Source organism: Lissotriton helveticus, chromosome 4_1, assembly GCF_964261635.1.
Source record: "Lissotriton helveticus chromosome 4_1, aLisHel1.1, whole genome shotgun sequence".
Classification (NCBI taxonomy): domain Eukaryota; kingdom Metazoa; phylum Chordata; class Amphibia; order Caudata; family Salamandridae; genus Lissotriton; species Lissotriton helveticus.
Genome location: NC_136063.1, coordinates 2,087,413,798 through 2,087,426,622, shown reverse-complemented (window position 1 = coordinate 2,087,426,622; position 12,825 = coordinate 2,087,413,798).

Genomic DNA, 12,825 nt, shown 5'->3' with positions numbered 1-12,825 from the left:
GCTCGGCTAGCTGCTTCTGTAGGCTGGTGAAAGCTTTGGCTATGGAGATCAGGGATTTGCTCGCCTGGGCATTGGCATCTTCTATGTCGCTGATCCTTTTTTCTGCTGTGTCTATTCTGATGTTCGTTTTGCTCTGGTCTGCTCTTATGTCTGCCAGCTCCATTTGCATGTTGTCTATGTTTTTTTTGGTTGATTTGGCCAGTTCATTTCCTTCATTTATCTTTTTTAGGATCGTGTCGAGCGTTGTCTCGTTTTTGAGGTCATTTCTGAGCTTTGAAGGTGAGTCCGGTGGGTCTTTTCTGTACTTCTTGTTCTCGCTGGCTATTTTCCCATCTTGGCCTGCCATCGTTTCGAAACCTCGTCTGGCAAGGTAGGTAGGCAGTCTCCCGTCCTTTTGTTGCCTTTTCGTGTCTCCTCTTGTTTCAGAGTTTCCTTTGTCTGTTTTTAGATTGTCTAGTCGGTATCTGCTGGGCTCGCGAATGGACCTTGTCCTGGTCTTGGCTCCCGCCAGCTCCCACACTTTGCGTTGTGCCTCTGGGCTCACACATGGACCACTGCCTCCTTCCTTCCAGGTCTCAGCTGATTAGCTAGCCTGGAAGCTGCTTCCGGTTTAACTTAGTTCTTCCTTAAATCGGCTTCTCTCACCCTCTCAGCGCGGTAAGTAGCGGGTGTGGGTTATGGCCTGGTGGGCCCATTGGTTGCCCTCTCCCTTGTGCCTCAGTTCCGGTTTTATCTTATTGTGGCCTGGGGTAAGTGCAAGAGTGTAGTGCGGGGGAGTTGGGGAGCTCCGTTGCGACTTCCTGACCGCCCTTTGCTAATCTGGAGTTATCGCTCCTGCGGGGTGTGGTTCACGGCCAAGATGTCTGCCCCCTGCGCTGCCTTCTTTGCCTTCTTTGGTTATGGATCGCCGCCGCTACCCGTATGTGGCTACGGCCCAAGTGGCTGCCCCCTGTGTTGTGTCTACTGTCTCACTTTTGGCTGTTTACGGCAGTCGTTCTTAGACTTCCTTCCCCCACATTTGCTTGGTTGAGGTAGGTGCGCGGGAGCGTGTTGTTGGGTAGCGGCTAACCTTCCTTGTTATTCTGAGGTTCACAGCTGCTGTACTGCACTATGAGGCTCCCTGTCAAGATGGCTGCCCCCAGTGATCGTGCCTTCGGTTTCGGTTTGCCTGCTTTTGCCGGTTAGTGCTGTGTCTTCCTTCCTCCGCTCCAGTTTGTGCTGAGTGAGGCTCCGGCGAGTGGTGAGGGGTGTTGAGGAGCTCTGGTTCTCTTTCCCGCCCGTCTTATTGCTCAGGCACCGCTACTGCCCTGCCCTCCTTAGTTCGCGGTTCACAGCCGCTACGTGGGTATGGATGCCAAGATGGCCCCCAGCGCTTGCGCTTTCAGTTTTGATTAGGCTCGCCTTGTCCGTTTATTCTTTAAATTTCTCTCGGGCTCACTTACTTGGCTGAGTTGGGTGGGAGAGAGTGGCGGGGAGGCGATGGAGCGCTCCGGTTCTTCTTTTCACTCTGTACTTTGCGTGCCTGACGAGCTACTCACTCCGTTAGTTCTGGCTTCGGGGCGCCGCCATCTTGTCCTTGTTCTTGCGCCTTCGAATCACTTCCCTCCTTTAGCGGTTCTTACTCTTGCAACCCCTTCTTTTGGGATGTCTCCTTGACCTACTGCTGCTTATTTATCATATGCAACTAACAACCCTTGACAATGCCAATAGTACTGGCTTGCTGTAGGTGTAATGTTGCTTGTTATATTTATTGTATATCTGCATGCACAGACAGGAAGAAGCATCAAAATATCAATTGGGCGGCACCTAATGCTAACCAGAGAGTTCTAACTTACATGCTTTAAGCCACGCCCTTAACTATATCAGGATTCCCTCCTTCAGAGACCCCCCAGTTGTTTCATCCTGCTTAAAGCCCTGGATTAGTAGTTTGCCAAGTCCAGCGGCTCAGTGGACAATGTGTCCAGCGAAGGGTTCGTGCCTGAGCTTACCAGTTCAAATCTCGGCGGGTCCACTCAGCCCCTCTTCCTACTGAGGTTGATAAAATGAGCGCCATTGAGTTGGGCAATAACCACCATCTTCTATTGATTGCCACGATGCCCCCAGATGAACATGGATCCCAGGTGAACATGCATTATACAACTACACGGTGTTAGACCTGGCATCTTTGGCGTGGTTTCCCCTATCTTTTTGCATCTACCTCCTGTATTTTTGATGCTGTGCTGGATTTCGTTTTTGCTGGTTTAGATGCTTTGGACACTCTGCCACTGCTGATCAGTGCCAGAGTGTAAGTGCTTCCTGTGTAAATTGTTATTCTGATTGAATATACATGTTTGGCATATTTGTATCACCATGAAGTCCCTAGTAAAGTGCACTGGGTGTGCCAGGGCTGGTGATGACAAATGCTACTAGTGGGCCTGCAGCACTTATTGTGCCACCCACAGGAGTAGCCCTAAAATGATGTCTCAGGCCTGACACTGCCGTGCCTGTGTGCAGTTTAGAACTGCAATGTCCTCCTGGTCAGTGTCCCCCACTGACCAGGCCTAACCCTTCCCTTTTTGTGCACATCAGTCACCCCTATGGAAGGCCCAAGGTACCCCCCTGGGCAGGGTGCAGTGTATGTAAAAGGTAGAGCATGTACTAGTGCAGGTGACATGCTCTGGTAGTGAATGGCAGCCATTTTCGTTTTCACTACTGTAAGGCTATCTTGCTCCATAGGTTAACATGGGGGATGCTGGCTACAGTGGTTAACAGCATTTCTTCCCATAGGAACAAGATAGGACATAAGTATCTAGTATCCCTGAACTCAGAATTTAATAACACATCTTTTAGGAAAGGTTGTTTTTAAATCCTGGGTTTGAGAACAGCACTTTTAGAAAGTTGCTGTTCTCTTGTCTGACCCTTCTGTGTGCCTGGGCCTGTTTGTGTATTGACTGTCTGGTTTGAGAGTGACAGGAGCTGGGGAATTCCCCAGGAGGCTGGATGAGTCAGCACTAGGCTGAAAGACTGTAATTGCAACTGGAGTGGTGGGAGGAGTTAGCACCTGGGCTGAATAGGGCTGTGCCTGCCTTCCATAATGCTGGCTCCACCCCCCTGCTGGGCGGCTGAGGACCCTGCCCCTCACTCTGAAAGGAAAGATGCAGCCAGCAAAACAAAGTGCTCAGGATCCACCCAGAACTGGTTCAGACCGGGCTCAGGGCCCACATGCACCAAGAGAACAAAGACTTTAGGGGTATAAGTACAGGACCCCTGACAACAGAAAATTAGATCATCCTGGAATCAAGAAGGAACCTCTGCCAAGGAGAAAGCTGAAACTGAAGAAGGAAGACTGTCCTGCTGTTGCTCTGCTGGACTGACCTGTTTCTTTGCTGCCAAGGAGAGGGGAAGGACTTTGCTGTTGAGCTGTGTCCCCTGTCTTGAAGGAATCTCCAAGGGCCTGAGAAGAGCTGGCTCCCTGTTTTGAAGTCCCAGGAACAAAAGGACTTCACCCCCAGCTTCCCTGAACTCTGCTGAGAGAGTTCTGTCCTTCCTAGAGTGCTTGATCCAGTTGTGGGTCCTCTGGAAGTTGTACCTGTGCTGGGAAGCTTGAAACTAAGCTTGAGTGACTTTTGAACTTGAAGAGTGTTGCATCGCTTGCTTGCGGAGCGCATCCCCGACAGTGCGAGAAATTTCCCGCCGCTACGGAGGTCGAGATCGTTGCAGCGCCTGACGCCGCTGCCAGAGACGTCGCATCCTTCCTTTGCGGGACGCACCAGACCGGTGCGGTAGAATCGAACATCGCTGCGAGTGTCGTCGCAGAGCCTGTCGTCGCTGGGTGAGATCGCCGCACCGCTTGCTTGCGGACCGCATCACGTCGCTGCGAGCTTCGTCGCAGAACCATCGCATTGAGGAGCTGCGAGAGAGAGGATCACCGATGGACCGCGCATCGTCGCCCCGGAGATCGTCGCAGCCCCTTCGACATCGTCGCTTCGTGCCTTTGCGAGAACAGACTTCCTACGGAACCTACGCACCGGAATCCATACAAGTGGCCTTCCTCCCCATACAGACCGGATTCGTCGCAACACGCCCGCTGCTGCAGCGGGGCTGTCGCAAACGCCTCCCCAGGGTCTCAGGAGCAATGCATCGCTTGTTTTCCACCGCACCAGCTTCTGCTTTTGGAACTTTGTTGCAACTAAAAGGTACTGTGAGTAAACGTGACGCAACTGTGAACTTTTCACGCGCCTGTAGAGAGTTCTATCGCAACGTAGAGAATTCTATCGCAACCTAAAGAATTTTAACGCAACCTTAAGAACTCTTTTTGAAACCATATTCTTGAACTGTGTATGTTGGATTTTTGTCGTTTTGGTCTTGTGTAGTTTAGATTAAATACCTTTATTTTTCTAAACTGTTGTGGAGTCAGTTTGTGGTGTTTTCACTGTGTTACTGTGAGTGTTGGTACAAATACTTTACGCATGCCTCTGGTTAGCCTAGACTGCTCGTGCCAAGCTACCTAGAGGGTGAGCAGGGTTTATCTCAGAGGGTTATCTCCTTGCACTGACTAGAAGCAAGGGTCCCTATTTGGACAGTGGTACCTACCTCTGCCAACTAGAGACCCCCAGATCTAACATTGATGGTCAGGCGGTGGGATTTGAACTTTGTATTTGTACTTGACCCACAGTAATTGGTGTACATCAGTAGTGAGTGCAGACCACTACGCCACCGCATACTACTGGTTTTTGGTTTTGATTTTTCTATTTTTGAGTAACTCTTCAAAGCATCATGTCTGCGAAAGGAAAGGCACTCAGTGAGGGGGCAGAAGTAGAGATGGAGTTTGCCATTGGAGATATGTACTCATACAAAGTTGAGCAACTTAGGAAATTCTGCCTTGAGTTTGAGTGCCCCATAAAGAGCGCCTATAGAAAGGAGGAGCTGTAGAAAATCTTGAAGGCCCATTGGGAGGCACAAGAGGGAGATGATGATGTGGATGTAGAAAACAGTTTTCAAGTCACAGATTTGCCAGTGGGCAAAGTAGGTGCAGGAGTTGGCAGCAACTATTCCAGCAGGGGCCTCTCCCCATAAGAGTTACAAGAAAATCAGAGAGTAAGAGAATATGAGTTGGAAGTTCTGAAAATGAAAATGAAGCAATTGGAAATGGATAAAGAGAGAGAAAAGGCAGCGGAGGAGAGCAAATGTGCCCGCGCGTTGGAGGAAAAGAAATTGCTTTTGGCTCATGAGTTGAGCATGAGAGAACTGGATCTTAAAGCAAAGGAGGTGGATGCCAGTTCTAATGGTGGCGGCGCGCAGCCAGTGCATGGGGGTAAAGTATATATTCCCAAAGACCTGGTACAGAATTACCATAGGAGTGAGGATATTTATGCCTGGTTCACTTTGTATGAAATTGCATTAAAGATGAATGGTGTGCCTGAGCACCACTGGGGGGCGGGCCTGTGGAAACATTTTGAGGCTTCTGGGAGGAGTGCTCTAGAGCCCTTAGAATTAGCAGGTGCCATGACCTACCCCAATATGAAGGAGGCCTTATGTCTCAGGTATGGCCTTACTCCAGAGCAGTACAGACTGCAGTTTAGGAACTCCAAGAAGAGAGAGTCTGAGACTTGGATGGAGTGTGTGAATTTGTACTCGCGTGCACTGGAAGGTTGGATGAAGGGCAGTAAAGTAACTGATTTTAAGGGGTTGTTGCATTTAATCAGTTGGGAGCACTTGAGTAGTCTTTGTGTTCCAGAGCTGCGCCAGCATCTTTTAGACAGCAAGCTGACAGACCCCATTGAGCTTGCTAAGGAGGCGGACCGCTGGGCCAGTACCAGGGTCCACAGAGGAATTGTGGGTACCACAGCCAAAGGTGGGCAGGGTCCCCAGCAGAAGAGTGGGGGGACAAGGGTAATCAAAAGGAGTTCTCAGAAGGGCCCCAAAATAGTTCCCAGGGAAAGGAATCCCAACCCCCCAAAGCTAAACAGCCATGGCCATCTAAGGGAAGGTGGGACAATAGAGATAGAAGGAATAACCAGGGCCCCCCTACCTGCTATCACTGCAATGAGGTGGGCCACATTGCTCCAAAATGTCCCAAGAAGAAGCAAGCACCCACTGGTGCCCCGCCCCAGCGTTAGCTAGTGTAGCTTTGGGAGGGGCTTTAGTTTCTAGTGACTGGGGGGGAGCTAGCAGTTATGACCCTTGTCTCTCTAGGAGACCAAGAGGTGGTCCAGGAAACCTTACTGCACTCTAACACTAAGAAATATGGGCAGAAGGTGACCATCAATGGGAGGGAGATTGAGGCTCTGAGAGACACAGGAGCCAGCGTGACATCCGTGAGGTGTCAGTGGGTGTCTGAAGAGCAAATCATCCCTGGTGCGCTCCGCCCTGGAGTGGCAGCTGACAGCTCAGTGCGCCTCTGCAAGCTGGCGCGTGTTCCCTTTGCATGGGGGGGAGTCTCTGGTCTCTTGGATGTAGTTGTCAGTGATGCCTTGCCTGTAGACTGTCTGTTAGGTAACGACCTGGAGAGTTCTCCATGGAAGGATGTGGAGCACAGAACTCATTTGGAAATGTTGGGTCTGCCTGCGTGGATCTGCGTGACCACGCGTGCTATGGCAGCCCGTAAGAGTGATTCAGCAGAACTGGAGCCTGAAACAGTGGCCCAGAGACCTGCCAGGAGAGGAAGAGGCAGAGGGCGCAGGAAACCAGCCCCAGCCGTTCCCACGGTCCAGGAGGAAGCAGAACCTGAGGGGGATGCCCTGGAACCTACAGGGGAACAGGTGGCCAAACTGGGAGACCTACCTGAGCTGACCCATTGGCAGCAGGAAGGTGGTCTCTCCAGGGAGGAGTTCTGCCAGGCGCAGAAGGAATGCCCTTCCCTCATTGGTCTGCGGCAACAGGCTGTAGATCAGGCAGCAGGTGGAGCAGCCAGAGATCACTTTATCTACTGGGAAGATGACCTACTCTATAGCGAGCCTAAGTTTGCTGAGCCCGGTGCAGCCCGTGTGCTGGTGGTACCCGAGCGCTTCAGAAACTTCCTAATGGGTCTGGCTCATGACGTGCCTCTTGCAGGACATCTGGGGCAAGACAAGACCCTAAACCGGCTTGTCACCCACTTCCACTGGCCCCAGATGAGAAAGCACGTTGGTTCCTTTTGCAGATCTTGCCAAACCTGTCAAGCCAGTGGCAAGACTGGAACAAAGTTGAAGGCACCCCTTCAACCCTTCCCAGTAGTGAGCACCCCTTTCGAGCGGGTGGGCATAGACATTGTAGGGCCCCTGGACCCCAAGACAGCCTTAGGCAACAGGTTCATCCTGGTCTTGGTGGACCATGCCACCCGGTACCCGGAAGCAGTCCCTCTCAGGACAATCACAGCACCCGTGGTGGGCCGTGGATTGATGGGGATCTTTTCCCGTGTGGGGTTCCCCAGAGAGGTGGTCTCCGACAGGGGTACCAACTTCATCTCTAAGTACATGAAGTCTCTGTGGGAGGAGTGTGGAGTAACTTATAAGTTCACCACTCCTTACCACCCTCAATGAAATGGGTTGGTTGAAAGGTTCAACCGGACCCTGAAAGGTATGATTATGGGCCTAGCGGAGCCCATGAGACGGAAGTGGGACGTCTTGTTACCATGCCTGTTGTTTGCCTACAGGGAGGTACCTCAGAAGTCCTTAGGGTTCAGTCCCTTTGAACTCCTGTATGGCCACCCAGTTAGAGGACCTCTCTCACTGGTGAAGGAGGGTTGGGAAAAGTCCCTTGGGAAAACCCCCCAGGATGTGTTCAGCTATGTGCTGGACATCCGCAACCAGACACAACGCTTCAGGAAGCTCGCTCAGGCGAACCTGGAAGCAAGCCAGGAAGAAATGAAAAGATGATATGACCAGAATACCACTCTGGTCGAATTTCAACCTGGGCAGAAAGTGTGGGTGATGGCGCCAGTGGAGCCTTGTGCGCTTCAAGACAAGTGGACTGGGCCATATGAGGTGGTAGAAAGGAAGAGTGAGGTAACCTACCTGGTTAACCTGAGGACTCCCAGGCAGCCCCTGAGAGTCTTGCATGTGAACCGCCTCAAACCACACTTTGAGAGGTCTAAAGTGACTATGCTCATGGCTACAGATGCAGGAATGGAAGAGGATAGTGATCCTCTCCCTGACCTCCTGGCAGTTAAGGAGCAAGATGGGTCAGTGGATGGTGTGGTCCTCTTGCCCACCCTGACCCCAGAGCAGCAGAGTGACTGTCGCCAAGTGTTGGGTCAGTTCTCCTCCCTGTTCTCCCTGACCCCAGGTGTCACCAACTGGTGCGTCCATGATGTGGACACTGGAGACAGTCTGCCTGTGAAACAAAAATTTTACAGGGTAGCTGACAAGGTCAGGGCCAGCATCAAGGAAGAGGTTTCCAAGATGTTGGCGCTAGGGGTGATTGAGCCCTCCAGCAGCCCCTGGGCTAGCCCAGTGGTCTTGGTGCCCAAGAAAGCTTCTACGCCCGGTGGCCCTCCAGAACTCCGGTTTTGCGTGGACTACCGTGGGCTCAATGTGGTCACGAAGACTGACGCACACCCCATCCCCAGAGCTGATGAGCTCATGGATCGGTTGGGAGCTGCCCAGTACCTCAGTACATTTGATTTGACTTCTGGGTACTGGCAGATTGCCTTAACTGATGGGGCCAAAGAGAGGTCAGCATTTTCAACGCTAGAGGGGCACTTCCAGTTCCGAGTCATGCACTTTGGGTTGAAAAATGCCCCAGCCACATTCCAGAGACTGGTTAACCAGGTACTGACCGGGCTGGAGGAATTCAGCGCCGCATACCTGGATGACATTGCCGTGTTCAGCTCCACGTGGGAGGAACATTTGCAACACCTCTGCGAAGTGTTGAAGGCTCTGCAAAGGGCAGGCCTCACTATCAAGGCCAGCAAGTGCCAGATAGGGCAGGGATCTGTGGTGTATTTGGGACACCAAGTGGGGAGCAGCCAGGTGGCGCCCCTACAGGCCAAGATTGATACCATTCTGGCTTGGGAGCCCCCCAAGACCCAGACAGAGGTGAGAGCCTTTTTAGGACTCACCGGGTATTACAGACGGTTTGTCAAGGGATATGGCACCATTGTCGCCCCCTTTGACAGAACTCACTTCCAAGAAGTTGCCCAAAAGAGTTGACTGGACTGACGCCTGCCAAACTGCTTTCGAAACCCTGAAAACTGCTATGTGCACAGCACCGGTGCTCAAAGCACCTGACTTTTCCAGTGAGTTCATAGTACAGACAGACGCTTCAGAGCATGGTGTGGGAGCAGTACTCTCACAGATCACTGAGGAGGGAGGAGACCAGCCGGTAGCCTTCATTAGCAGGAGACTACTCCCCAGGGAACGGAGGTGGAGTGCGATTGAGAGAGAGGCATTTGCTGTGGTCTGGGCCCTGAAGAAGTTGAGGCCCTACCTGTTTGGGACTCACTTTCGTGTTCAGACCGACCACAGGCCCCTCAGATGGTTAATGCAAATGAGGGGTGAGAACCCAAAACTGTTGAGGTGGTCGATCTCCCTACAGGGAGTGGACTTCATGGTGGAACACCGCCCTGGCACAGAACACGCCAATGCTGATGGTCTGTCCAGGTTTTTCCGCCTTAGTTAAGAGAACTCCCAAGAGGGTGTGCAGTACTCCCCACTTTCAGCTGGAGGGGACATGTGTTAGACCTGGCATCTTTGGCGTGGTTTCCCCTATCTTTTTGCCTCTACCTCCTGTATTTTTGATGCTGTGCTGGATTTCGTTTTTGCTGGTTTAGATGCTTTGGACACTCTGCCACTGCTGATCAGTGCCAGAGTGTAAGTGCTCCCTGTGTAAATTGTTATTCTGATTGAATATACATCTTTGGCATATTTGTATCACCATGAAGTCTCTAGTAAAGTGCACTGGGTGTGCCAGGGCTGGTGATGACAAATACTACTAGTGGGCCTGCAGCACTGATTGTGCCACCCACAGGAGTAGCCCTAAAATGATGTCTCAAGCCTGACACTGCAGTGCCTGTGTGCAGTTTAGAACTGCCATGTCCTCCTGGTCAGTGTCCCCACTGACCAGGCCTAACCCTTCCCTTTTTGTGCACATCAGTCACCCCTATGGAAGGCCCAAGGTACCCCCCTGGGCAGGGTGCAGTGTATGTAAAAGGTAGAGCATGTACTAGTGCAGGTGACATGCTCTGGTAGTGAATGGCAGCCATTTTCGTTTTCACTACTGTAAGGCTATCTTGCTCATAGGTTAACATGGGGGATGCTGGCTACAGTGGTTAACAGCATTTCTTCCCACAGGAACAAGATAGGACATAAGTATCTAGTATACCTGAACTCAGAATTTAATAACACATCTTTTAGGAAAGGTTGTTTTTAAATCCTGTGTTTGAGAACAGCACTTTTAGAAAGTTGCTGTTCTCTTGTCTGACCCTTCTTTGTGCCTGGGCCTGTTTGTGTATTGACTGTCTGGTTTGAGAGTGACAGGAGCTGGGGGATTCCCCAGGAGGCTGGATGAGTCAGCACTAGGCTGAATAACTGCAATTGCAACTGGAGTGGTGGGAGGAGTTAGCACCTGGGCTGAATAGGGCTGTGCCTGCCTTCCACAATGCTGGCTCCACCCCCCTGCTGGGCGGCTGAGGACCCTGCCCCTCACTCTGAAAGGAAAGATGCAGCCAGCAAAACAAAGTGCTCAGGATCCACCCAGAACTGGTTCAGACCGGGCTCAGGTCCCACATGCACCAAGAGAACAAAGACTTTAGGGGTATAAGTACAGGACCCCATAAAACAGAAAATTAGATCATCCTGGAATCAAGAAGGAACCTCTGCCAAGCAGAAAGCTGAAACTGAAGAAGGAAGACTGTCCTGCTGTTGCTCTGCTGGACTGACCTGTGCCTTTGCTGCCAAGGAGAGGGGAAGGACTTTGCTGTTGAGCTGTGTCCGCTGTCTTGAAGGAATCTCCAAGGGCCTGAGAAGAGCTGGCTCCCTGTTTTGAAGTCCCAGGAACAAAAGGACTTCACCCCCAGCTTCCCTGAACTCTGCTGAAAGAGTTCTCTCCTTCCTAGAATGCTTGATCCAGTAGTGGGGCCTCTGGAAGTTGTACCTGTGCTGGGAAGCTTGAAACTAAGCTTGAGTGACTTTTGAACTTGAAAAGTGTCGCATGGCTCGCTTGCGGAGCGCATCCCCGACAGTGCGAGAAATTTCCCGCCGCTACGGAGGTCGAGATCGTCCGTTGCATCCTTCGTTTGTGGGACGCATCAGACCGGTGCGGGAGAATCGAACATCGCTGCGAGTGTCGTCGCAGATCCTGCCGTCGCTGGGTGAGATGGCCGCACCGCTTGCTTGCGGACCGCATCACGTCGCTGCGAGCATCGTCGCAGAACCATCGCATCGAGGAGCTGCGAGAGAGAGGATCACCGCTGGACCGCGCATCGTCGCCCCGGAGATTGACGCAGCCCCTTCGAGATCGTCGCATCGTGCCTTTGCGAGAACAGACTTCCTACGGAACCTACGCACCGGAATCCATACAAGTGGCCTTCCTCCCCATACAGACCGGATTCGTCGCAACACGCCCGCTGCTGCAGCGGGGCTGTCGCAAACGCCTCCCCAGGGTCTCAGGAGCAACGCATCACTTGTTTTCCACCGCACCAGCTTCTGCTTTTGGAACTTTGTTGCAACTAAAAGGTACTGTGAGTAAACGTGACGCAACTGTGAACTTTTCACGCACCTGTAGAGAATTCTATCGCAACGTAGAGAATTCTATCGCAACCTAAATAATTTTAACGCAACCTTAAGAACTCTTTTTGAAACCATATTCTTGAACTGTGTATGTTGGATTTTTGTCGTTTTGGTCTTGTGTAGTTTAGATTAAATACCTTTATTTTTCTAAACTGTTGTGGTGTCAGTTTGTGGTGTTTTCACTGTGTTACTGTGAGTGTTGGTACAAATACTTTACGCATTGCCTCTGGTTAGCCTAGACTGCTCGTGCCAAGCTACCTAGAGGGTGAGCAGGGGTTATCTCAGAGGGTTATCTCCTTGCCCTGCCTAGAAGCAAGGGTCCCTATTCGGACAGTGGTACCTACCTCTGCCAACTAGAGACCCCCAGATCTAACACACGGTATGCGATGTTTTCAAAGGGAAGATGTGCAAACGGTCTGCTATGCATTTTCACAGTGTGTGACATCACAGTTAAGAAACAAATTGCTATTTATGGACTTCTGGGAAATCCTAATGTGGATATTTTGCTGATACGCTAGGAAGGTCCTGTGAAACAAACTGCTGAAAATTGTGTAATTATGTATCTGTATTCAAATTTGCAGACATCTCATAAATGTGTGGAACACAATTTGCAATGCTAATTAAGTACCTTTTATGACCTCCGCATAATTCCTACATGTCATTGTGTGCCAGTGTTGCTTTGGAATCCTTTGGTTTCATTTCACCAGCCAACCCCTTCCTTGGCCAGGGGCCCCAGTGGAGGCTCAGCCCTGTGGCGCTACTAAATGAGCCCCTACCCTAGGCCTGGGGTGCGCCTGTTCAGACTGATAATCTCTTATCTGCGGCACAGGTCAACCTGGTGTGTAAACCGGTGCTTAGTTTGGAACAATGTTGGCCATTAACTAAAAGGCGGCTACATAGCTTTCTCAGCCTGCATACCGCAGACCTGACGACTGGCCTTTCTTCAACCAAACACATTTATCAGGAGTAACACGATTACTGAGCTGCTCATCGCTGGAACCCACAGCCCCTGCTCAGTTTACTGACCGGTTTAATTGCCGGATATGTCATTAGTAGCTTTATAACCGTTCACTTATTACGAGTCAGGTGCAGTACTTTAAATGGGCCGGTACTCACCGGTATTGAGTACCGGCACTTC